The sequence below is a fragment of the Pinus tabuliformis genome, chromosome 2_2 (genome assembly GCF_031772625.1).
Source record: "Pinus tabuliformis cultivar Carrire ecotype Pingquan chromosome 2_2, CPIR1, whole genome shotgun sequence".
Lineage (NCBI taxonomy): Eukaryota > Viridiplantae > Streptophyta > Pinopsida > Pinales > Pinaceae > Pinus > Pinus tabuliformis.
The window spans coordinates 1,088,229,636-1,088,255,427 of NC_142300.1; the positions used below are offsets into that span (position 1 = coordinate 1,088,229,636).

The 25,792-nt window shown below is 36.8% G+C and overlaps 3 pseudogenes across 1 annotated transcript; 1 reads left to right on the forward strand and 2 right to left on the reverse strand.

Annotated features, from left to right (window-relative positions):
• Window positions 1-12,028: 12,028 nt before the first annotated feature.
• LOC149197174 (purple acid phosphatase 15-like) lies at window positions 12,029-23,866 on the reverse strand (annotated as a pseudogene).
• On the forward strand, window positions 12,309-13,673 carry LOC149197175 (transcription factor MYB17-like; annotated as a pseudogene).
• LOC149197176 (transcription factor MYB106 pseudogene) lies at window positions 16,989-18,043 on the reverse strand (annotated as a pseudogene). The gene is made up of 3 exons (XR_016254805.1): window positions 17,938-18,043; window positions 17,715-17,843; window positions 16,989-17,606 (listed from the first exon to the last, which is right to left on the reverse strand). The product of XR_016254805.1 is annotated as a transcription factor MYB106 pseudogene (transcript).
• Window positions 23,867-25,792: the final 1,926 nt, after the last annotated feature.

Sequence of the window (25,792 nt, forward strand, 5' to 3'; positions counted from 1 at the left end):
AAAGAATAAGTGTTATGTGTTTGATCCCTTGGAAAAGAAATGTGTATTTTCCATGCAAGATTTAGTTAGTTCCCTTTGGAAAGAAATATATGTTTCATGTTGAAATTTGATGACTAAAATGTTTCCTGCAATCCCAACCTGGTTTCAATTTCACCTTATCACTCCCATTCAATTAAATTCCCTTTCCCATAAACATACATTCAACATATAGAATTCTGGAATATAAATTTTCAGCTTAAAACACATGGGATTGTCAACACATGCTAAAAATAAATATGTACATAAATAGGCCAATACCACACATAAAAATACACACAAATTTTTGGTAAACTTAGACCAAGTAAAAACCCATTCAATCTTCTCGAGGGAAAACTTGTTAGAGAGTTCTTCAAATTTATTTATGTTTCAAGTTCAGGAAAAATACATTTGTAGACAAAACAAAACACAACTTATCTCTTCAGCCCAAAACTCCTTGAAAACTGTGCCCACTTTGCCTCGATTTCCATTCCCACTTGAAGCTGAAAAAATGTATTGTACAGATACAAATTGTACTGTATAGATTCCTATGGACTCTATGGATTTCTGTACCATTGTAAGGATTTATTTTTAGCTTTTTTTTCTCAAAAACCTCTTTTGAATGACGTGCAGCTCACAACACTAAATGTTGTTCGTACTATACCTTCTTATGTCCTCTATGACTCGATTTTTGTGGCCATCTTTGCCCATAAATCACTCCTTCAGCTTGTTGCAACAAATTTTTCCTTCAGAACTTTTCTCCAACTCTCAGCCTCCTTTCTCCAATCTGCTCATGAAGAATGAATGCAGCCTCTCTTTTCCTTTCCCCCTTTTGTTTCCCGAAATGACTTTTGGGCAACCCTAAGATCTAATGGCTCAGATTGATTTTGATCAAGGGATGAGAATAAATGTGCATTTAATTCTCACTTTTTATTTTTTAACTCACCATTAAATAAAGTACCCACATTGTACTTTATGTCTAAAGTCACTTTTCACTTTATAATTTAACATTGACTTTACCACTTATAAAGTCACTTTGATTTTATAAAGTCACACATAGGAAAATAATTATTTTCGACGCTTTTCCCTAGGTAGAGACAAACCCATGGGAAACCACTTGTCCAAGGTACATTAAAATAAGCAGTCCCTCTTACCAAGGAAAGTGTTTCTCACCACACACATCTTGTCCCTGAAATGGACATGCTTGCCTCTTGGAAAGGACTTTGTGAGAACATCAACCACCTACTCATCTGTTGATGTATACTCCAGCTCCATTTCCCCCTTCTAAATATAGTCCTTTATGAAATAATATATGATGTCAATGCATTTTGACCTGTCATGAAACACTGGATTCTCTGTGAATTTAATGCAACTTTGATTATCACAGTGAATAATTGTTGGTGTCTACTCCTAATAAAATATTCCATACAACAACTTGTAAAGCCAAATGGCCTCACAACTATCCTACCTAGCATCCATATACTCAACCTCAGAAGATCTCAAAGAAACTAACTTTTTCTTTTAACTAAACCATGGAACAACTACCGAACCCAATCTGAAGAAGCACCCTGAAGTGCTTTTCTTGTCATAAGCACAACCTGTCCAATCTGCATCTGTGTAACCTACAAACCTCACTCCATCTCCCCGCCTATAGTCCATACCATAATCAACAGTCCCCTGCATGTAGTGAATAATGTGCTTTGCAGCTACCCAGTGCACCCTCCTAGGCTCAACCATCAACTGCCTAAGCGTGTTCATTGCAAAGCATATATCTGGCATAGTGTTGACCAAATACTCAAGGACCCAATAAGTTTCCTATATAATGTGGGATCGACCAAACTAGAATCTGAAGCATGAAGCTTCTTCCATTTTGTGATCATAGGTGTAGACATGGGTATACAGTTTTCCATCTGAAATCTGCTCAACACATCCACACCTTACTGCCCCTGCACCAGAAACATATGCCCCTCCTCCTGCCACACCTCAAGCCCCAAAAAGTAATGCATCAACCTAATGTCCTTCATCTCGAACTCCATAGCAAGATCCTCCTTGCAACCAATAATCAATCTCTTTTCCCTAGTAATGAACAAGTCATCAACATATAGCATAAGAATGAGTGGATCATCCCCTACAACAATGTAGTATAGGTTCAGAACTACATCTCTTCGTGTAACCCATCTGCTGCAAGTAAGTATCAATCCTCGAATACCAATCTCTCGATGCTTTCTTAAGTCCATATAGTGCTCACTTCAACCGGCATATATGGGTCTCCTGCCCAAGTACCCTAAATCCATGTGGCTGCTCAACATACACCTCCTCCTCTATAACTTCATTTAGAAATGTGGTATTCACATCCATCTGATGGATCTGCAAACCCATTTCTGTAGCAATAGAAATAAAGGATCGGATATAAGTGTACCAACTGACGGGAGCAAAGGTCTCATCATAGTCAACTCCCTCTATTTGTGAGAACCCTCTAGCCACAAACCTTGCCTTGAACTTCTCAATATTTTCATCTGCAACATGCTTGATCTTGTAGAGCCACCTGGAAGTCACAAATGACTTTCCCTCAGGCCTAGGCACCATTTCCCATACATTTTTCTTAATGATAGAGGCATACTCCTCCACCATAACCTCTCTCCATACCTCCTAGCTGGCAGCCTCCTCATATCTAGTAGGCTCGGAGTCAACAATGTTGGTAGCCTTGGCTACATAACTGAAAAACCTCTCAGTTGCCACACTCTCCATGTACACCCTCTTCGGAGGACCAACAGACTATGCTTTCTTGAAGGTGTCTTTAATCCACTTGGGCCTCCTCTTCTGTGAAGAAGCTTCTCCATAGGGAACCCCATGCTCTGTCCCCTAGTCTCGCGAACCTAAAGGTATGCTAACTAACCCTGGCGTGCCTGTACTACCACCTATCCTCGAAGAACCTATACAAGAACATGTGCCTATGTCAGCTGAACTTTCATGTGAACTCTATACCAGTGGGCTCCCTAAATAAGTGCTCGATGAACTTGCCACTAGTGCCCTAGATGTCACTAACACTGAAGTACCTCCTCTACCAGTCGATCGAGAACCTTGAGGTCCTGCTCCCTGTACCGGACCTCCCTGTTGAGGAGAAGTATGTGACTCTCTCTCATCACACTCCCATGATCTCCAATAGGCCCTCTCCTTCTTGAACTTCACATCCCTCCTAATCACCACTCTCCTTTTAGACTGAATGAAGATTTGATCGACCTTCGAAGTCTCGATGTAACCCATAAAGATACTATTCTCTGCAATGGGTTCTAGCTTCATCCTCTGCTCCTTGGAGACAAAAGAATATGTGAGACATCCAAAGATATGAAGATGTCCCACATGAGGCTTCTCTCCATTGAAACCTTCCTCTGGAGTCATATTCCCCAATACTCTGTGAGGACTCCTGTTCTGAAGATAAACAACATTATTGCAAGCCTCAAGCCACAAAAATAAAGGCAACCCCTAATCATCAATCATCGCTCTAGCAACCCCAACAATAGCTATGTTATTCCTTTCAGACACCCCATTCTATTGGGTGTTGTAAGGAACCATGAACTCTCTCCTAATGCCCTCGTGTGCACAAAAGTCAGAAAACCCACCATCGGTGTACTCACCACCATTGTCTGACCTCAAGACCTAAATATTCCTACATGATTGCTTTTCCACAAGAGCTTTGAACTCTCTAAAGTGACTGAAGACCTCACCCTTGGTCTTCAAGAAATATGTCCAAATCCTCTTAGAGTAGTCATCAATCAATATAACATAATACTCATAACCACCCAAAGACACATGAGACATATGACCACTAACATCAGTATGGATCAAGTCTAGTATACTTGTAGATATTTTTTCGCTCGCTTGGAATGGTAACTTGGTGTACTTTCCCAAATCACACCCACTGCAGACATCATAATGCTCAACACTAAAATTGGGAACTCCAATAGTGATCTCCATTAGTACTCGCAAAGCTCCATGATACATATGCGCCATCCTCTGGGGCCATAAATCGCACAAGTCTCTACTGCTGGTGGTACTAGCGTGAGTGTTACCAAATGTGCTACTCACCAATTCTCATGCCGACTAAAAAATGAACCTATATAGTTTCCGAGAGAGGACTCCAATCACTTTGGCCGAAGTGATGGAAGCTCCCCTGGGATGCAACAATACCTTCCCTCTTGAGAAAGTGACTTCAAACCCCTTCTCCTCCATAACAGACACTAAAATCAAGTTCTTCTTCATCCTCACAACATACAAAACATCCATGAAATTCAAAGGAGTGAAAGCCTCCCTCTCAAAGGTCATATTCCCTACAACAACATCTCTCATAGTGTGGTCATCTCCTAGTACAATCTGAATATCAAACGCCCTCTCTACAAGCTATGAAAATAACTTTCGTGCACCTGTCATATGGCGGGAAGCCCCGTTGTCTATGTACCACACATAGGATGATGTAATCCTACTAGCTGTAGAAGTAATAAATGTAAATTCATGGTCAAATTGTGAAGCACTGATCCACCTTTGCTGAAGTTGCAGTACCCTTCTTCCCCTTATTCTTCCTCTCAGGACACGCAGCAGCTAATGTCCCATCTTCTGACATTCCCAACATTTGACTCTGGAGATATCCATATCTTTCTTCTTCTTCATCTCCTTTCCATTAGCCCAATTTGATGAGGCCCCTTTCTTGGCCTTACCCTTTTTCTCCCCCCTGACTGTCAAGGCTACATCCTCCTCATCTATTATCTTCACCTCACCATTGATAGTCTTATGTGTCTCATGTTGCACACAATCATCCCAAAATCTGTCCCAATTCGAAAGATTCTCCCTATAGGTAACACCATCTCCAAATACCTCCCAGGACTTAGGAAGTCCCGCTATTACTATCCTGACTAACTTTGTGGGTCCAACTGCCTCACCAATAACAATCGAATCATCATGTACCTGTTTGACCCTGCCAAGATAATGAACTACACTATAAGCCCTTGTCATCCAAATGTTCTTCAATTGTTCTTTGAGTACCATATTCCTGCTCTCATTGGTACTATCATAGAGAGTGGTTAGAGATGTCCACATCTGATATGAATACATGTTTCCTCTCACCTGAGGAACCACATGATCCTTCACACTGTCCATCAAAATCCTTTTTTCCTTTGCATTATTTTTTGTGAATTGAGCAAGTTCATGTGCAGCAGTAGGAGTTACAACCTCTTGCCGCACTATGTCCCAAATTGTTGCCTCCTCAAACACTATCTAAATTTTGTCCTTCCAAACGACATAGTTGGATATCCCATCCAATATGTCCTCTCTCCTTCACAATATGGCCATGACTACTATCCAAAATTTATAAAACCAAGAAAATGGAGAAATGAACTTTCCAGCACACCTTTCTATCCCAAAAGTTTAGTTTGTGTGAAATTTGACCTTTCTGTTAAAACTGAGTTTATTGTCAAAAAATTCAGTTTGTTTTCCAAATGGCTGTTTGTTGTCCCAAACTACTGTGTGTTGCTCAAACTGCAATTTTCAGCATGTAGCTCTGATACCATGTTGAAATTTGATGACTAAAATGTTTCCTACAATCCCAACCTAGTTTTAATTTCACCTAATCACTCTCATTCAGTTAAATGCTCTTTCCCATAAATATACATTCAATATATAGAATTCTGGAAATGAAATTTTCAGATTAAAACACATGGGACTATAAACACATGCTAAAAATAAATATGGAAATAGACAAACTAGCAACACACATAAAAATACACACATATTTTTAGTCAACTTAGACCCAGGAAAAACACCTTCAATTTTCTCTGGCGAAAACCTGTTATAGAGCTATTCAAAATTTATTTATCTTTCAAGCTTAGGAAAAATACATTTACAGAAATAACAAAACAACAAAATAAAACTTATCTCTTTAGCCCAAAACTCCTTAAAAATTGTGCCCACTTGAAGCTGAAAATATGTAGTGTACAGATACAGACTATACAGACTATACTATAAGGATTTTGTATGAACGCTATGAATGGCGTGCAGTTCACAACATTAAATGTTTTTCGTACTTAACCTTATGATGTCCTCTATGCCTCGATTTTAGTGCCCATATTTTCACAAAATCACTCCTTTAGCTTGGTGAAACAAATTTCTCCTTTTGAACTTTTCTCTAACTCTCAACCTCCTTCCTCCAATCTACTCATAAAGAATGAATGCAATCTCTCTTTTCTTTTCCCACTTTTGTTTCCCTAAATGAATTTTGGGTAACCGTAAGATCTATTGGCTCAGATTCATTTTGATCAAGGGATGATAGTAAATGTGAATTTAGTTCTCACTTTTTATTTTTTAATGCAATCATTAAATAAAGTACCCACATTGTACATTATGTCTAAAGTCACTTTTCACTTTATAATATAACATTGACTTTACCACTTATAGAGTCACACTAAGGAAAATAATTATTTTGGACAATTTTCCCTAGGTAGAGACTAACCCATGGGAAACCACTTGTCCAAGGTACATTAAAAATCAACATTTCACATACAAGAAGAAAAAAATATCACGTCATTTTTCCATTGGACATGACAAGTAGTTTCATGCAAGAAATTATAACTATTATGTTAACTTTGTTTGAAATAGAGCATGGATTTTTATACATAATAGTCATTGTGAATAGCTCTACCATGGAAAAGATGTTTTTCGAAAAGAGCATGCATTCATATGCATAATTATATAATCTGTTGTGTTAATTTCTTTGGAAAAGGAAACATAATAGTATGAACAAAGAAAATTGTTTGTTGGGTTAGTTCTCTTGAAATATTCTTATGCATTTACATGCAAAAGAATAATATCTAATATGCTAGCTTTCCTTTGGAAAGAATATGAAAGTTCATGCAATATTTTGTTAGCATTTCCTTAGAAAGATGACGTTTGATAGTGATTTGTCTTTTATTAATGCATGCGCAATGATGTTAAAGAAGACATCTCATGACTAACCCATGGGAAACCACTTGTCCAAGGTTGCATTAAAAATTAACATTTCACATGCAAGAAGAAAAAACTATCATGTCATTTTCCATTAGACAAGACAAGTAGTTTCATGCAATAAATTATAACTATTATGTTAATTTTGTTTGAAATAGAGCTTGCATTTTGATACATAATAGCCATTGTGAATAGCTCTCCCATGGAAAATATGTTTTTGGAAAAGAACATGCATTCATATGCATAAGTATATAACCTATTGTGTTAATCCCATTGGAAAAGAGAACATAATAGTATGAACACAGAAAATTGTTTGTTGGGTTAGTTCTCTTGAAAGCTTCTTATGCATTTACATGCACAAGAATAATATCTAATATGTTAGCTTTGCCTTGGAAGAATATGAAAGTGCATGCAATATTTTGTTAGCGTTTTCTTGGAAATATGGCATTTGATAGTGTTTTGGTTTTTATGAATGCACGTGCAATGATGTTAAAGAAGGCATCCCATGACTAACCCATTGGAAACCACTTGTCCAAGGTACATTAAAAATGAACATTTGACATGCAAGAAGGAAAAACTATCATGTCATTTTCCATTGGATACGACAAGTAGTTTCATGCAAGAAATTACAACTATTATGTTAGCTTGGTTTGAAATAGAGCTTGCATTTTCGTACATAAAAGACATTGTGAATAGCTCTCCTGTGGAAAATATGTTTTTGGAAAAGAGAATGGATTCATATCCATAAGTATATAATCTATTGTTCTAATCCCTTTGGAAAATGAAACATAATGCTATGAACAAAGAAAATTGTTTGTTGGGTTAGTTCTCTTGAAATCTTCTTGTGCACATGCAAAAGAATAATATCTAATATGTTAGCTTTCCTTTGGAAAGAATATGAAAGTTCATGCAATATTTTGTTAGCATTTCCTTAGAAAGATGAAGTTTGATAGTGATTTATCTTTTATTAATGCATGTGCAATGATGTTAAAGAAGACATCTCATGACTAACCCATGGGAAACCACTTGTCCAAGCTTACATTAAAAATCAACATTTCGCATGCAAGAAGAAAAAACTATCATGTCATTTTCCGTTGGACAAGACAAGTAGTTTCATGCAATAAATTATAACTATTATGTTAACTTTGTTTGAAATAGAGCTTGCATTTTTATACATAATAGCCATTGTGAATAGCTCTCCCATGGAAAATATGTTTTTGGAAAAGAGCATGGATTCATGTGCATAAGTATATAACCTATTGTGTTAATCCCATTGGAAAAGAGAGCATAATAGTATGATCAAAGAAAATTGTTTGTTGGGTTCGTTCTCTTGAAAGCTTCTTATGCATTTACATGCACAAGAATAATATCTAATATGTTAGCTTTGCTTTGGAAAGAATATGAAAGTGCATGCAATATTTTGTTGGCAGTTTCTTGGAAATATGGAATTTGATAGTGTTTTGGTTTTCATGAATGCACATGCAATGATGTTAATGAAGGCATCTCATGACTAACCCATTGGAAACCACTTGTCCAAGCTACATTAAAAATGAACATTTCACGTGCAAGAAAAAAAAACTATCGTGTCATTTTCCATTGGACAGGACAAGTAGTTTCATGCAAGAAATTATAACTATTATGTTAACCTGGTTTGAAATAGAGATTGCATTTTTATACATAAAAGACATTGTGAATAGCTCTCCTATGGAGAATATGTTTTTGGAAAAGAGAATGGATTCATATGCATAAGTATATAATCTATTGTGCTAATCCCTTTTGAAAAGAAAACATAATAGTATGAACAAAGAAAGTTGTTTGTTGGGTTAGTTCTCTTAAAATATTCTTGTGCATTTACATGCACAAAAATAATATATAATATGGTAGTTTTCGTTTGGAAAGAATATGAAAGTGAATGCAATATTTTGTTAGCATTTTATTGGAAAGATGATGTTTGATAGTGATTTATTTTTATTAATGCATGTGCAATGATGTTAAAGAAGGCATCTCGTGACTAACCCATGGGAAACTACTGGTACAAGGTACATTAAAAATCAACATTTCACATGCAAGAAGAAAAAACCATCATGTCATTTTTCATTGGATAGGACAAGTAGTTTCATGCAAGAAATTATAACTATTATTAACTTTGTTTGAAATAGAGCTTGCATTTTTATACCTAATAGCCATTATGATTAGCTCTCCCATAGAAAAGTTGTTTTTGGAAAAGAGCATGCATTCATATGCACAAGTATATGATCTATTGTGTTAATCCCTTTTGAAAATAAAAAATAATAGTATGAACAAAGAAAATTGTTTGTTGGGTTAGTTCTGCTGAAAGCTTCTTATGTATTTACATGCACAAGAATAATATCTAGTATGTTAGCTTTTCTTTGTAAATAATATGAACGTGCATGCAATATTTTGTTAGCATTTTCTTGGAAATATGACGTTTGATAGTGATTTGTTTTTTATTAATGCATGTGCAATGATGTTAGATAAGGCATCTCATGACTAACCCATGGAAACCACTTCTCCAAGGTACATTAAAAATCAACATTTCCCATTCAAGAAGAAAAAACTATCATGTCATTTTTCGTTGGACAGGAAAAGTGGTCTCATGCAAGAAATTATAGCTATTATGTTAAATTTGTTTGAAATAGAGCTTGCATTTTTATACATAATAGCCATTGTTAATAGCTCTCCCATGGAAAATATGTTTTTGGAAAAGACGATGCATTCATATGCATAAATATATAATCTATTGTGTTAATCCCTTTGGAAATGAAAACATAATAGTATGAGCAAAGAAAATTGTTTGTTGGATTATTTCTCTTGATAGGCTCTTATGCATTTACAAGCACACGAATAATATCTAATATGTTAGCTTTCTTTTGCAAAGAATATGAAAGTGCATGCAATATTTTGTTAGCATTTTCTTGGAAAGGCGACATTTGATAATGATTTTTTCTTTATTAATTCATGTGCAGTGATGTTAAAGAAGACATCTCATGACATTATGTTTATGTTTTATGCGTGCACACAAAATGATGTTGATGTGTCATTAATAAATATAGATTATTGGTTAATTAATATTTTATGTTTTATCTAATCATGATATTAGTTGTGCTGACAGTCATCAATGGAAGGAAAGGATGGTACTTGTGCAAATGATAGCTCATGTTTAACATTGTGGCAGATAAAGATTTGTTTATCCATGCGGATTGAGGAATTCCAGCTGTAGGATGATCGAATGATGGAAACAGCGACCACAAAATTATAAAAATTGATGATTCGCAGGTAAGTGATATCATGATGATTGTAATAGCTTATAGCTATTTATGTTGCATCTAAGATTATTTTTATATGTAATATTTTATGAAAATGGTCAAGGGGTGGACTCCAGTATAACCATTGAGTGTGAGGTGAACACCCTTACGAGTGTTTAATAATAAAATTAAAGGTTTGTCGGTTTGCACCCTACAGGTTTCGAGGACATATCAATGTCTAATGATGTGATTGTTCATTGTGTCATTTTTATGATGTTAATTTCTTTCATGATGTGATGTTTATATTATCAAGTATGTGATTTACTAATTGAGGTAAAATAATCATGGAATCTATGCATAGTTATAGTAGGAAATTTAAGTTAATATGCTACAACAAAGAAATTTAATGGTTGTGTAACTCAGTATGTTTTTATTAAATATTTCTCTTTGTAATGATGATGGTTATTCTAGTGATCATTGAGGGAATATAGAAAGTAATTTAGGAAGTTACATGTTTTTAAATGCTGAACAAATTTCCTAACTCCATGCATTTTCCTGCGAGGCTACCAAGGGATGTTACATCTAATTCTTCATAGCACCACATATTCTCATAAATTTTAGATTTAATGATAATTTTAATATTATTTATTTTAGGCATACTTCCTTTATTCTCCAATAATTTAACCCATGCTTTCAATATTTATTCCATTTCTATTTGGAGAGTCTTTCTTTATGTGTTAATTATATTAAATACCTAATCATAACTATACTTATAATGAAAGAAATTTACTAAAAAGAAAAATAAAATATGATATATTATTTTTCATTTTCAAATTATAAATTATAAAATTCTTTTAAACTACTCCTTAAAAAAATAAACACCTCCTTCGTAATTTTCATAAAAACAAATAAAAAACCCTTAAAAAAAATTCATTTACTATTGATATTATTTTAAACTACTCCCAAACAACAAATACACCACTTCAAAACCTTCAAAACCTCACAACTTCTTTTTGAGTTAATACTAGGCTTTCAATCTCTAATATCTCTATCAATATATATACTAAAATATTTCCCTTACCTTATTATTATCAAGGAACCTATGACCTAACCTTTTAAGTGAGATTAAAACCTAATATAATTAAAATCCGTGAACTATCCCCTAACCATGGCCATCAACCATATACATTAATTTGGAACAACATTAAATAACACATTTTTCAAAACTCCACTCACTGCCATTCTAATTGATTTGCATAGCATTGCCTGAGCATCACTAAGAAAATGTCCCGAATCCATTTTAAAAATCCATATCGGACTCCACATTTTTCATGAGTTACGCTTAATGAATATTGCAAGTGGAGCGAATGATTAAATTGTCTATTCGAAATGTGTACAACATAAACTCTGATGACGAATACAATTGCAAATATGTTGCTGCAGCAGAATTAGTCTCCATACAAGAAAGCAACATAATTTATTTTTCATAAGCATGACAATGAATTATTTTATGGATTATACCAAAGCCTACTTATCAGAGAAATACAACATCCTAATTATCCCTATTTTCAATCGCTTTGGTGCAAGCTTTATTAAATCTTCCTCTAAACTTGGTGTTGGTAAATTAAATATTAACTTCACCCTATTTTCAATCGCTTTGGTGCATGCTTTATTGAAGCTTCCTCTAAACTTGGTGTTGGTAAATTAAATATTAACTTCTCCCTAGTTCAAAAGTCTGATATCCATCTTTAAATTTTTCAATCCTTAGCCTCGGGGACGTGAGAACATTTTTTATTGCGTCTGACAATATAGATTTGGTCACCTACGCTTCCATATGCATCTTGATTCCGGAGCCATGTCCACAACGCATGTGTTGAATTGTGTACCTGCAACACATATCAATTCATTTGGGAGTAGTCTACCCAGGCATAAGAATGGCCCGGTTTCCGTCACTGCCCAGAAAAACCTCCGGCTCCAGCCACGGGCAATTCCTCCACCGTCCGCGGCCTCTGCCCTGCTCCGCCACCGTCCGCATTAATGTGGACGACTGACAGGTTCCTGACAGACATTCCGATTTTCGGATTTCCATCGCGTCTTGTCGGGAAGTTAATTCACCATATTCACCTGCGAAAGGGGACGGACGGGCTCAAGATCAGAAACTCTTTGCCGGGAAGTTAATTCACCATATTCACCTGCGAAAGGGGGCGGACGGGCTCAAGATCAGAAACTCGTTACATACAGGAGCACGACCATGGCAGCTGGAGGGCTCTGCCGGAGAAAGCTGCTGATTAGGAATTTATATTTAGTGCTAGAACTTGCAAGAAATTCTCTGTATTTTTGTTTTTTTGGGTAGTTTTCATGGGGTGATTTTTATGCAGGGTTGCTGAGATGCGGGAAGAGCTGCAGATTGCGTTGGGCTTACTATCTAATGCCAGATGTTAAGTGGGGAAAGTTGACTGTGCAGAAGAGCAGACTATTATTCACCTTCATGCGCTACTGGGAAACATGTCAATTGGCCTGACAAACAAAACAACGTTGGATGAATTAGTTTTTTGTATCTTGATTCTGTCACCTGTGCACTGCACTGGGAGCTGATCTTGATTATAATGTGACAGGTGGTCCGCCATTGCTACTCACCTTCCCAAGCAAACCGACAATGAAATCAAGAACCACTGCAATACCCACCTAAAGAAGCGCTTGCTGCAGATGGGAATCGACCCCATGACGCACAAGCCCAAAGCCGAATCGATTATGGCACCTGGTGTTCAGTCGTCCAATGGGTTCTCGAATCTGAGTCATACGGCGCAGTGGGAGAGCGCGCGCCTGGAAGCCGAATCGAGGCTGGGGCGCGAGTCCAAGCTCAGGGCCAGGGGCCTCTGGTTTGCCCAGTTGAGAAACGTTAATGCGAGCTCAGATTTATTCAGCCGATTGCAGAGAGCCAGTCCAGGGTTCGAATCCGATAGAGAGGAATCAAAGATTCCCGGGTTGAGCTCTGTTCTGGGCTTTGATTGTATGAAAATGACACAGAAATGGGACAAGTTCCAGGATTCGAGGTCGGGAACCAAGTTAGACCAGTGCAATTTGTCAGCCTTGGGAGGTTCACTGGGAGTTATAGTCCACTGGAGAATGAGGAACGAGCTAGTAAGACGAGCTATTTGGGCCTTCTGCAACAAGCTATGTGCCATGCTGGAATATTTTATATTCTATGCCAGTTTAGACCTGAATGTCTGTGAAATCTCAACTCTCTTTGAATTGTTGGATTTCATAGAAACCATATAAATGGTTTTGTAATTAAATTGGATTGTTTGAAATTTACTGATTAATTTGGTTTTGTAATTATATGAAATAGCCTGAAATTTACTGATTAATGAATTATTGTCCAGAGAAACCCTGTTATTATCACCTCAGGCTTTGGGTTTTTTGTTAGCATGGTGGGATGTATTATGTGATATATTAGTTTTGGAATCCAATGTGTGTTGCTTTAAAACCTTTTATGAAGCATTGGATTTCAATATTTGAAACTCAAGGACAAATATGAAGTCTTGTCTAAAGAAAAACTTGTTATTTCCCCTCATTATCCTTTTAGTTCTCTTGTTAATCTGTGTATTATATATCTTGCCTTGAAATTTAACCATTTCATTTTACAATTACTAACATCACTTTTTATAATTTTTTGAAAGTTGAAGAATTCAATTGGTTATTTGGCAGTGGCTTGGCTTTGCTTTGCGTCTGTATAATTTTAAGAATGTTCCACTTTCAAAACCTTGAATGTAATGAGTAGGTTTTTAGCTCCGTTCTCTGTTTATTTTGGTCAAGGGTTTTAGCCACGTTCTGTTTATTTTGGCAAGATATGGAGTGTTCTACTTCATTTTACTAAGTGATATTCTAATAAAAATTGACCTTGGATAGTATGTTCATACAATCACTTCCTTATTAAGGTTTTACAATCTGTCTATAATTGCCAGTGATAATTTACCAGAAGAATGAAACTACCCAGATATTTTATGCCATGGGATTGAGTTTTTGTATGTCAAAAATTGAGTCAACGTGTTTGCTAAGAGGGTTAAGAGACCTGATAAGAGGGTTAAAAGACTTGATTCTATAGAATAACAAATCAACGAACTATCTTCTGGCTCTTCCAATGTTTTAACTTTAACAAAATAGTTTGTTCTTTTGTTTGATGTTTTGGGTTAACTATTAATTTAATGTAATATACTTTCACTTAGAGTTTGCAATTCTATATGTTATGTTAATTAGATTTTCTTAAATAATCAAAACCATACTATTGTAAAAGCTTTGTATGTAAACTCAAAATAAGTCCGAATTTGTTAAGCTAGTCTTCAATTTCATTTTGAATTTGGAAGATCTGCATAATGAGATTTTGTTCTTATTTAATATTTTGAGGATTTGTTCGGTTTATCTTCGGTTTAAGTTTGCAGGATTCGTTCGGTTAATCTTCCATTTAAGTTTGCAGTGTAATATCTGCATATTCCAGAGCTATTCCCCTTGAATATTTGAGTTGGGTAAATGTATTTGCATTTGCAAGATCAATGCTTGAGTTGGGTAAATGTATCTGCATCTGCCAGATCTGGATATTCAAGAAATGTTTATCTGGAACACTGATGTTGGGGAAAGTGTATTTGGTTTTAGTGTATTTGGGGAAAGTGTATTTGGTTTGTCATAGAGGTTGAACATATTCTCATTGATGTTAAATAAGATATATGATAGTTGTAAGAAATATACAAAACTTTGAAAGTATAATAAAAAAAGGGTGCATGTGAAAATGTAAAAAGTGAAAATGGCATAACAAAATAAGGCGCATATAGAAAAGTGAAAAATCATTTTTACTTCTTTAAAAGTACACAAAGAAGTTAGAAATATTTTATAATTGGTTTTACCATTGGTGGTTTCAAGTCCATTGATCTATAGATAGCCATGGCTATTCCACTGGACAATTCATCAGAATAAATCTGATAAAATTATACTTAAAATTCTAAAATCTATAATAGGAGGGTTATTTTTGCTTATAAAATTATACTTAAAATTCTAAAATCTATAATAGGAGGGTTATTTTTGCTTATATTGTTGGATTTATTAAGTTATTATTTTATGTATAAATATGTAAAATGTGGAAAATAGAGAACATGAAAAGATACAAACACTCACAACCATGATTTGGAGAACTTGGGAATCAGACATAAATAACAATATTAGCAAGACGATAAACATCATTGATGATATTTCAAGATTTGCCGATCATATTTAACAATGCAACCAATCATTGAATCTAGTTATTGCTGAAATAGCAATTTCTTTGAAAATTACATTTCATTCCTCACTCATCCAAATAGGGAAACTTCTAAGTCCACCAAACAACATGTTAGCAAAACAGGACTATTGCCAAGATGTAATATCAAGGTCACTCCTTTTCTTGTCATTCTAATCTCATCAAAGACACTAACTGTCGAGGGCTTTCCAAACTGTTATTCGTATCAAAGACACTAACTTTCGAGGGCTTTCCAAACTGTTCAGAATAAACAATTTATTCTAGTATAATCAACAATGTATTTGGTTTAGCTCGTAATGCTAAATGTATCATCGAGCTGGATCTGAAACTCCCCAGCGTGCATGCTGGGCCAGTAAATGTATTCATGTAACTTTGCCACTTCCATGATTACAATGGACAATCTTTTAAAGACCAAAGGAGAAAACGAGTGCTAGGAAACTTCTCCAAGGTTTAACATATGTTGATTGCAGGATTGATGAATTTCTTGCTGTAGTTACCCTAGAGGAGATTCAAAGCACACCCGTAGCAAGCACCATCTGATTAGATATTTTTGGATCTATATTTATTCCTTTGCCAGGACAAGGAATAAACATTTTGTCCCTCATAAGTCGGCCACCTCAGAAGTTCCATGATACAGTTAGGGCATGTCATATCAGTGATAAGTCAGAGGCGAATTAAATAAAAGAATGGTATCTGACCCTGGTAGCAATTTAAGAAGGTATCCATGACGGGATGTCTTGCAGAGTGAATGAGAAGGCTATTGACTGGAGTTGAATTATTTGACAGTTATGATAACAATTTCATTTGTTTGATTAAAACATGTTGAGTGAAAATTCTTGCTCCTTGTCTTAAGAATGAAGGTTATCTTTACGTTTTGAACAATGCAAGGTGGGCAGAGGGAATTCATATCTCTAGTTTTGCAGGCCACTTGGGCTTTTGATTGAGGGAAGTATGGAAGTCGTTTGCTATATAAATTAAAGTCTGCTCCTCATTTTTGCATACAGCTTTGAAAACTAGATCAGAACATACCCTGTTCACTTCATCTCTGAAATGGTTAAATTTCAAGCAACATATATAATACACAGATTAACAAGAGAACTAAAAAGATAATGAGGGGAAATAACAGGTTTTTCTCTAGACAAGACTTCATATTTGTCCTTGAGTTTCAAATAATGAAATCCAATGCTTCATAAAAGGTTTTAAAGCAACACACACATTGGATTCCAAAACTAATATATCACATAATACATCCCACCATGCTAACAAAAAACCCAAAGCCTGAAGTGATAATAACAGGCTTTCTCTGGACAATAATTCATTAATCAGTAAATTTCAGGCTATTTCATATAATTACAAAACTAATCCAATTTAATTACAAAACCATTTATATGGTTTCTATGAAATCGAACAATTCAAAGAGAGTTGAGATTTCACACACATTCAGGTCTAAACTGGCATAGAATATAAAATATTCTAGCATGGCACATAGCTTGTTGCAGAAGGCCCAAATAGCTCTTCTTACTAGCTCGTTCCTCATTCTCCAGTGGACTATAACTCCCAGTGAACCTCCCAAGGCTGACAAATTGCACTGGTCTAACTTGGTTCCCGACCTCGAATCCTGGAACTTGTCCCATTTCTGTGTCATTTTCATACAATCAAAGCCCAGAACAGAGCTCAACCCAGGAATCTTTGATTCCTCTCTATCGGATTCAAACCCTAGACTGGCTCTCTGCAATCGGCTGAATAAATCTGAGCTCGCATTAACGTTTCTCAACTAGGCAAACCAGAGGCCCTTGGCCCTGAGCTTGGACTCGCGCCCCAGCCTCGATTCGGCTTCCAGGCGCGTGCTCTCCCACTGCGCCGTATGACTCAGATTCGAGAACCCATTGGACGACTGAACACCAGGTGCCATAATCGATTCGGCTTTGGGCTTGTGCGTCATGGGGTCGATTCCCATCTGCAGCAAGCGCTTCTTCAGGTGGGTATTGCAGTAGTTCTTGATTTCATTGTCGGTTCGCTTGGGAAGGTGAGTAGCAATGGCGGACCACCTGTCACATTATAATCAAGATCAGCTCTCAGTGCAGTGCACAGGTGACAGAATCAAGATACAAAAAACTAATTCATCCAACGTTGTTTTGTTTGTCAGGCCAACTGACCTGTTTCCCAGTAGCGCATGAAGGTGAATAATAGTCTGCTCTTCTGCACAGTGAACTTTCCCCGCTTGATATCTGGCCTTAGATAGTAAGCCCAACGCAATCTGCAGCTCTTCCCGCATCTCAGCAACCCTGCATAAAAATCACCCCATGAAAACTACCCAAAAAAACAAAAATACAGAGAATTTCTTGCAAGTTCTAGCACTAAATATAAATTCCTAATCACCAGCTTTCTGCGGCAGAGCCCTCCAGCTGCCATGGCCGTGCTCCTGTATGTAACGAGTTTCTGATCTTGAGCCCGTCCGTCCCCTTTCGCAGGTGAATATGGTGAATTAACTTCCCGGCAAAGAGTTTCTGATCTTGAGCCCGTCCGTCCCCTTTCGCAGGTGAATATGGTGAATTAACTTCCCGGCAAGACGCGATGGAAATCCGAAAATCGGAATGTCTGTCAGGAACCTGTCAGTCGTCCACATTAATGCGGAGGGTGGCGGAGCTGGGCAGAGGCCGCGGACGGTGGAGGAATTGCCGGTGGCCGGAGCCGGAGGTTTTTCCGGGCGGTGACGGAAACCGGGCCATTCTTCCGCCTGGGTAGACTACTCCATTCATTTGGGTACATTGTAAGATTCGTCATTGTTTAAAAAAGAAGAGGAAGCCCCTAATGTTACCGGATATCTTATGGCCTATAAGGTTAGAGTCAATGTTTTAATATTGTAATTTAGGGCTGACCTCAAGTATGCCATGATCGAAACTAGATTTTCTGTAAGCACTCCATTCTGGTTGACTGTCCCAGTACAACTTGCCCTTGGTTGGACTCGAGGTGTATGTGAAAGGATGTTATGTAAAAAAATTAGTTAACTTTAGGTTTATTATTTAATTTTAATTTTAGTTAGATGAAAGGGCACGATCATAAGATCATGCCCTTTCCCAAAGTGTGCCCATGGCAGTATATAAGCCAGGCAACCCATTGTAAACAATCATCATCTATCTATTCATATTTTTTAATAAATATTTATATATAAATTTTTGTGTATCTTAAGTTTTCTGCTTCATTGGTATGGTTAGTTATCCCCCACTTCTGCTGTGTTCATAGTCCATCTCTGCAGTTCACGCCAATTTTTCTTCCGCCATACAATTCTCCACACAAACCCGTCCACCCCAACGCTGTCTGTACCCACGTCCCTGTCTTCATTCCTATTCAAACTTCCGTTGTTTGTCATTCTTTTCGTACACGGTCTCAGCTCTGCGGCTCACACTTGGTTTCCGGGTGACCAAAACCTCATACAAACCAGCTGCGGTGGTTCGTGTGGTGGACCCGCGGCTGCGCAGAATAAATCTCTGCGGTGATTCAGCGAGGGTGACCTGTAGCTGCGTGGAATAACCTCTGCGGGAGCTCTGCCACCACGATTATATTAATCGGTCTGCTGTAAGTGTCATTTGCTGCCGGAGGTGACCCCATCGGCGGACGTGACGGTCGGCAAAGACTTGAAATAGATATAACGTGACATATATTATATATAATATATATATATATATATATATATATATATATATATATATATATATATATATATATATATATATATATATATAACTTGACATATATATATATATATATATATATATATATATATATATATATATATATATATATATATATATATATAACTTGACATATGATATATATAATTATATTATATATAATACATACAGTTTAATTAATTAAATTTATTTTAATTAATTAAATCTATTTTAATTAATTAAAATTTATATATATATATATATATATATATATATAATTTATTTTTGCTTAAAAAAAAAAGGGAGAGGAAAAACATTTTAGCTGGCAAATAAATACACTCCACCGCAAATCCTCTCAATGCCGAAAATGACAATGGCGGATTTCCAAAAAAAATTGTTGGACGTGGAGCATAAGATAAATAGCAACCACGACAAGGTCAGTAAAAGGTTAAATGAATTCCAAATCAAGCTTGGGGAGCAAGCTAATGAAATCAAAAATCTTCACGATACGACAAATCAAATAGGAATAAAGATGGAAAATTACCATGTCCAAACATAAGCAAGCATCAGAGAGGTCTTAACAATGCTGAAAATTCTGTGTACAAGGTCGAATTGTACACCCGAACAACTACTAAAAGAAGGTGAAGAGAATCAAGAACGAATCTCGTCAGATTCAACAAAGTCTACAGACTCTCATGAAAAAGTTGAATCCCCAAAAAAATCAGCGACACCCCACCAAGAAGTGAGTAACACAGCCTTTACAAACAAGCAACCCTGGGATAAATTTACCAATCAATACCCTTTTTTTTCTCAACCATTAGCAACATACCAGCGAAGGGCAAAAGTTGAGATGCCTAAATTCGATGGAAACGAAAAAAAAAATGTTGCATGGATAAATAAAGCAGAAGAATACTTTGAGATATATGACATCAATGACGATGATGAAAAACTCAGGCATGCATCCATGAAAATGGAGGGAGAATCATATAACTGGTATATGTGGTGGAAAAAGTCAACACACGTCATTAGTTGGAGGAAATTTAAAGATGCATTCTTCAAAAGATTCCAAGGTGTAAAGGAAGAAGAGTTCTTTTCAAAACTCATCAAACTACGACAAAAAGGAAGTGTGGACGAATACACTCAAGAATGGGAGACCTTAGTAACACGAGTACCTGGGTTATCAGAATCTCGTCTAATTCAGTCATACATCTCGGGACTCAAAAACCATTTACAAGAAGAACTTGAGATGCATGACATTACATCTATAGAATTAGCAAGCCGAAAAGCAAAAACAGCTGAAAAGAAATCCGAACCAATATTTTGGTCAAAAGCGGAAAAAACTTATGCAAGACGAAGGATACCCCAGTATGTGGACTCAAATAATACAAGATATGTTCCACCACATCGTCATGAAGATGAAAAATCTAATGTGGAAATGCAAAGGATAAAAGAGGGTAAATGTAAGCGTTGTGGTGAGAAGTGGGACCCCAAACATAGATGTGCTAAAGGAAAAGAACCAAAGAACATATATAATTGTGAAGCAACCAATGATTCAAACAGTGAAGATTATGACATAGAAGACACAGAAGACACCCCAGAATTCTCACTAGAACTAGATGACGGAAGTATTCTGCAAGTGTCATTATCAGCTATGACAGGTATATCACAACCTCAGACTTTAAAGTTAAAAGGACACATAAAGAAGAACAACGTAGTGGTTCTCATCGACTGAGGTAGCACACACAATTTTTTAGATGCAACCGTGGCAAGGAGACTCAATATTTTTTCATTTCCCTTACCAAACATGAAAGTGATGGTGGCTAATGGTAAGAAGATTGAAAAGGTAGGGAAATGCCATAAGGTCAATTTGCAGATTCAAGACTTTAATCTAGAGTCTCCATTCTTCACGGTACCGTTAGGAGGAGTAGATGTAGTCCTAGGTATCCAATGGCTACGAACTTTAGGCACTTATGCCGCCAACCATCAAGTACAATTTATAAAATTCAAATGGGGAGGTCATAAGTACAAACTACACGAATTCCAAGCACCAGAAAATCAAGTTGTACCATCATCTCAGATGATGAAGCTGAGTCGAAGAAGAGCACCTGCTTATGCAATACAATGTCACCAATTAGAAATGTTATCTGCAAATATGACTAGAGAAGAGTCACCAAGGATACAAGATTTGATTTGGAAGCATGAAAAAGTAATTCAAGACCTACCTATGAAGAGGCCGCCTAATAGGGAAATTGAGCATACAATAAAAGTCAAGGCAGGGTCAGACCCTGTCAACATCAAGCCATACCGATATCCACATCACCAAAAAACGGAAATTGAGAGATTAATCCAACACCTTTTAAAGTGTGGGACCTTGATCATCTTGGAATATATGATCAAGTGGAAGGACTTACCCGAAGAAGACGCTTTCTGGGAGACTGAATCATTCTTCAAAAACATCCGTCGTTACTTATGCTTTGAGGACAAAGCATTCTTTCGAGAAGAAGGCAATGTTATGTAAAAAATTAGTTAACTTTAGGTTTATTATTTAATTTTAATTTTAATTAGACGAAAGGGCATTATCATAAGATCACGCCCTTTCCCAAAGGGTGCCCATGGTGGTATATAAGCTAGGCAACCCATTGTAAACAATCATCATCTATCTATTCATCTTTTTTAATAAATATTTATATATAAATTTCTGCGTATCTTAAGTTTTCTGCTTCAAAGGACACACCCCTCCATATTCTGGATGTATACTTGTGATATTGGGACAGTACCCAGGCTCATCTGCATGATGTGTAGCAAGCCTCTCAATGTTTCCTCCATCCCCAATAGTGATATACACAGGGCCACAAGGATCCAACCCATACCTGTAAACTCAGTTCATTCTCTCGTATGCATGCACCTACATTGTGATACACATGGTTCATGAGCTTCAGAGAACATATAAGAGAAATTAATAGCTTTTCTATGTTACTATGGTCATATGGATAAAGAATAAGAATGTTGACAAACTATTCTAAGTATTGGGTTTCCTTTGCTGCGATTTGTCTAGTGATTTTGGTTATTTAAAATGTACTTTTTTAAATTAGGTTTTGTGTATTACACCAATAAAACTTATAATTTTAACACTTTTAAATTTCAAACAAAATTAACACACGGGAAAAAAAACCTAATGGCTTCTTACATGTCCATGAAAGGCAATGTCCACTCCATACTTGTAGAGCAGGTCTTCCATCTGCTATCTCAAGCATTCGAATTCCTGATAAGGGCTGTTGTAACTATTATACCAAGGGTTGTGCCATGATGCTATTAGCCACGGAGTAACACTTCGATCCACATGCATGAGATCTCCCTTCAGCCACTTATACTGCTGGCCTAAATACGAGAAAAGCTACAGTTGAGAATCGGCAAATGGCAATATTATCACAAAGTTAATGGAGTATAACATTAAATAGGTAACCTACTGGTTCTGTTGTAGTCAGTATATGATGCTAGAATCACGAAGTGTACTCCTTTTTTGAAACAGTAATAGAGATTATTGTTGGATCCGGATTCCTTAGATAGGACTGCAAACCTCGCTTTGTAAGATGCAAATTGGATGCTTCCACCTTGATTTTCTATGTCATGATTTCCCGCCAATACCATCATAGGCACTCATGAAACCAGTGGCTCCATGAAATTTCAAATAAATTGAAATCGAAAATGAATAAAGGAGGCTTTAATGAAAATGAAAATGAGCGAACTAAAAGTTACCTACCTTTCCCATGCATCCCAGTGAGGCTGATACATTTGATAGAATGGACCATTAGGGAATGCACACTTAAAGCAAGCCGCGGATTTATCGCTAGTGGTAATATAATTAGTTGCGTATGACATGTCTCCAACCACGAGAACCATGGAGGGGTAATTCTACACAAGATGATTAAATGTTGTGGAGGAATTATAAGAGAGACCGAGATCTCCCACCACTGCTATTCTGGGGAAATACTTATTTGGGCTTGGAGAAGGCAGAGTGAAAAATTCATGCTCTTCGCTTAATGCAGATAAGGATTTGTCTCCACATACATAATAGTATCTGGTGTTTGGAAGAAGATTTGTTCAACAATAAATGGTCTTTCCCATTAAAAGTGAAATCAATGCAATGACTACCAACGCATTGCAGCCACATCATGTTGAGAAAAAATTTCCCATCCTTCAGAAAAATAAAAGAGGACTACATTTTAAAACTCTGGCATTAGTAAATCGAAACTATATCGATGTATTTAATAATGTTTCTCACCTTTGACGAGAACATGGTGGATAATTTCAGAGGTGTAATTTAAAAGGCCTTTGGCTGTATATGTTTGGCTATAGATCACAGATGTCCCTTCAGCTTCAAGGGAGTGTACGCCAATTTTAGTGCTGTAATACACTTCACTCCTCACTTAGGAAGGATCCAATGGCGTTACCTTGGGTCTGATCTGGGCATCACCTGCACAACATTTTTAAACCCTTAAACTCAACATTGCTAACCACGACAATATTTAGGTAGCAATCATTATTGTTGGAATATTAATTCCAACTGCTGTGCAGCGACAACAATTTGCTACTTCACGGAAATACTCTATCGGGAGGCAAAAAGACTCCAGAACCATCAAAAATCAAAATCGAAAGCTTAAAGGTTCAATTCGTGACAGCCGTTGGATCTGGCCGATCAACGATCCAGATCACGTCGGTAGATCGCAATCGGAGGAGGCAGGCTGCAGCAGTAGCGACGCAGGACATCGCCGATGCGATATCACAGATGGGCAAATCGGTGTATTGGCGAGTCGGCATATCGGCGAGATGGAACATCAGCATATCGATGGTAGCATTGTGATATCGCATCGTCGATATCGCATCAGCGCTTTCAAAAGGTGGTAGGCCCTTTGCACAGATATGTTTGCGATCCGATAGCCGGACCCGACGGGCATATAGCATTGTGCTGTATAATATTTCAGTTCCGCCAGCGGCCAACTTTCTCGTGTTTTGTAATGGCGCAATGCGATGGTGCGATATTGTGATAACCCTGCATTGAATGTGGATAGGATATTTTCAGCCGAGTAATCAATGTTATTTACTGCGGTTCGTAAATGCAGGTAGGATATTTCTTTTATCTTATCGTTTAGAACCAGATATGATTTTAACCTATATAATGTCTAATGAATAGCAGTTCTCTTTTCAAGTGAGTAAGAGAGAAGTTGTTGAAGAATCTGAGAGTTTTGTAATTATCTGTAAACGCAGAGCAGTGCTAAGATAGTTGAAAACAGATTCTGGAACTGGAGCGTTCCTGTTGTAACCCCTCTGTAGAGGAAGAAAATTCTGTAATAGCTTTGTTTTATGATTAAGATCTTGTATTGAAACAGAGCGTTGTTCTTTGTGTAATTTCTTTTGTGTTTGAAATTATCAGAAATTTTCAACATGGTATCAGAGCTAGTCTAGGCACTCAGTGAGTCAAAAACAGAGTTTGTTTTTCACTGTAGGAGCTGTAAGAAGCTTATTGAGGAGAGAAAGTTTTTTGTTTTTTTATACAGTCAGTATCTCTTCTTTACTTATACAGGTTAAGATGGCAGATGCTGGAACTGGTTTGATAAATTCCCAACTGCCACAGTTTTATGGGAAAAATTACATTTATTGGTCCATAATAATGAAAGCATTGTTTGCTTCTCAAGGAATATGGGAGTTGGTTGAATCTGGCTATGCTGAACTTGCAGATGCAGCAACGTTGGCTGCTTTGAGAGTAGCAGAAAGAGACCAGTTGAAGAGCGACAGGAAGAAGGATTCCAAATCCCTATTTTTTCTCTTCCAATCAGTACATGAAAGAGTTTTTCCACGGATTGCAGCAGCAACAAAATCCAAGGAGGCATGGGATGTTCTCAAAACTACCTATCAAGGCATGGAGAAGGTGAAGACTGCAAAGTTGCAGATGTTGAGGAGAGACTTTGAAACACTCAGCATGAAGAAATCGATACAATAGATTCATTCTTCACTCAGGTTATTGGTTTGATAACCCAGATAAGATCTCATGGTGAGATTCTTGAAGAAAGAAGGATTGTAGAGAAGATCTTGAGATGTTTACCCTCAAGGTTTGAAGCTGTTGTGGTAGCACTAGAAGAAACAAAGGATCTCTCACAGTTCACAATAGATGAACTGAGTGCTTCTCTTATGTCTCATGAACACAGACTGAGTAGAGGAACAGATTCCTCTTTTGAGCAAGCATTCAAGACTCAAATGTATTTTGGCCAAAGAAACGGTCGAGGCAGAGCAAATAACAGAGGTTGTGGAAGAAGCCAAAACAGAGGAAAAAATAATCCTGCAAGCACAAGCGGAAGGAGCTGCAATCAGAACTAAGATGAAGGTTCAAGCAAACAACAAGCTCATGGATAAAGGTATGACAAATCCCAAGTCCAATGTCATTATTGTAAGAAATATGGGCACTATGCCAATGAATGTAGAAAAAAACAAAATGACATGAATAGTAGGCAGAATGCTAATTTTGCAAATGAAGAAGATAAGAATCCAAAAATTGTGCTATTAACATG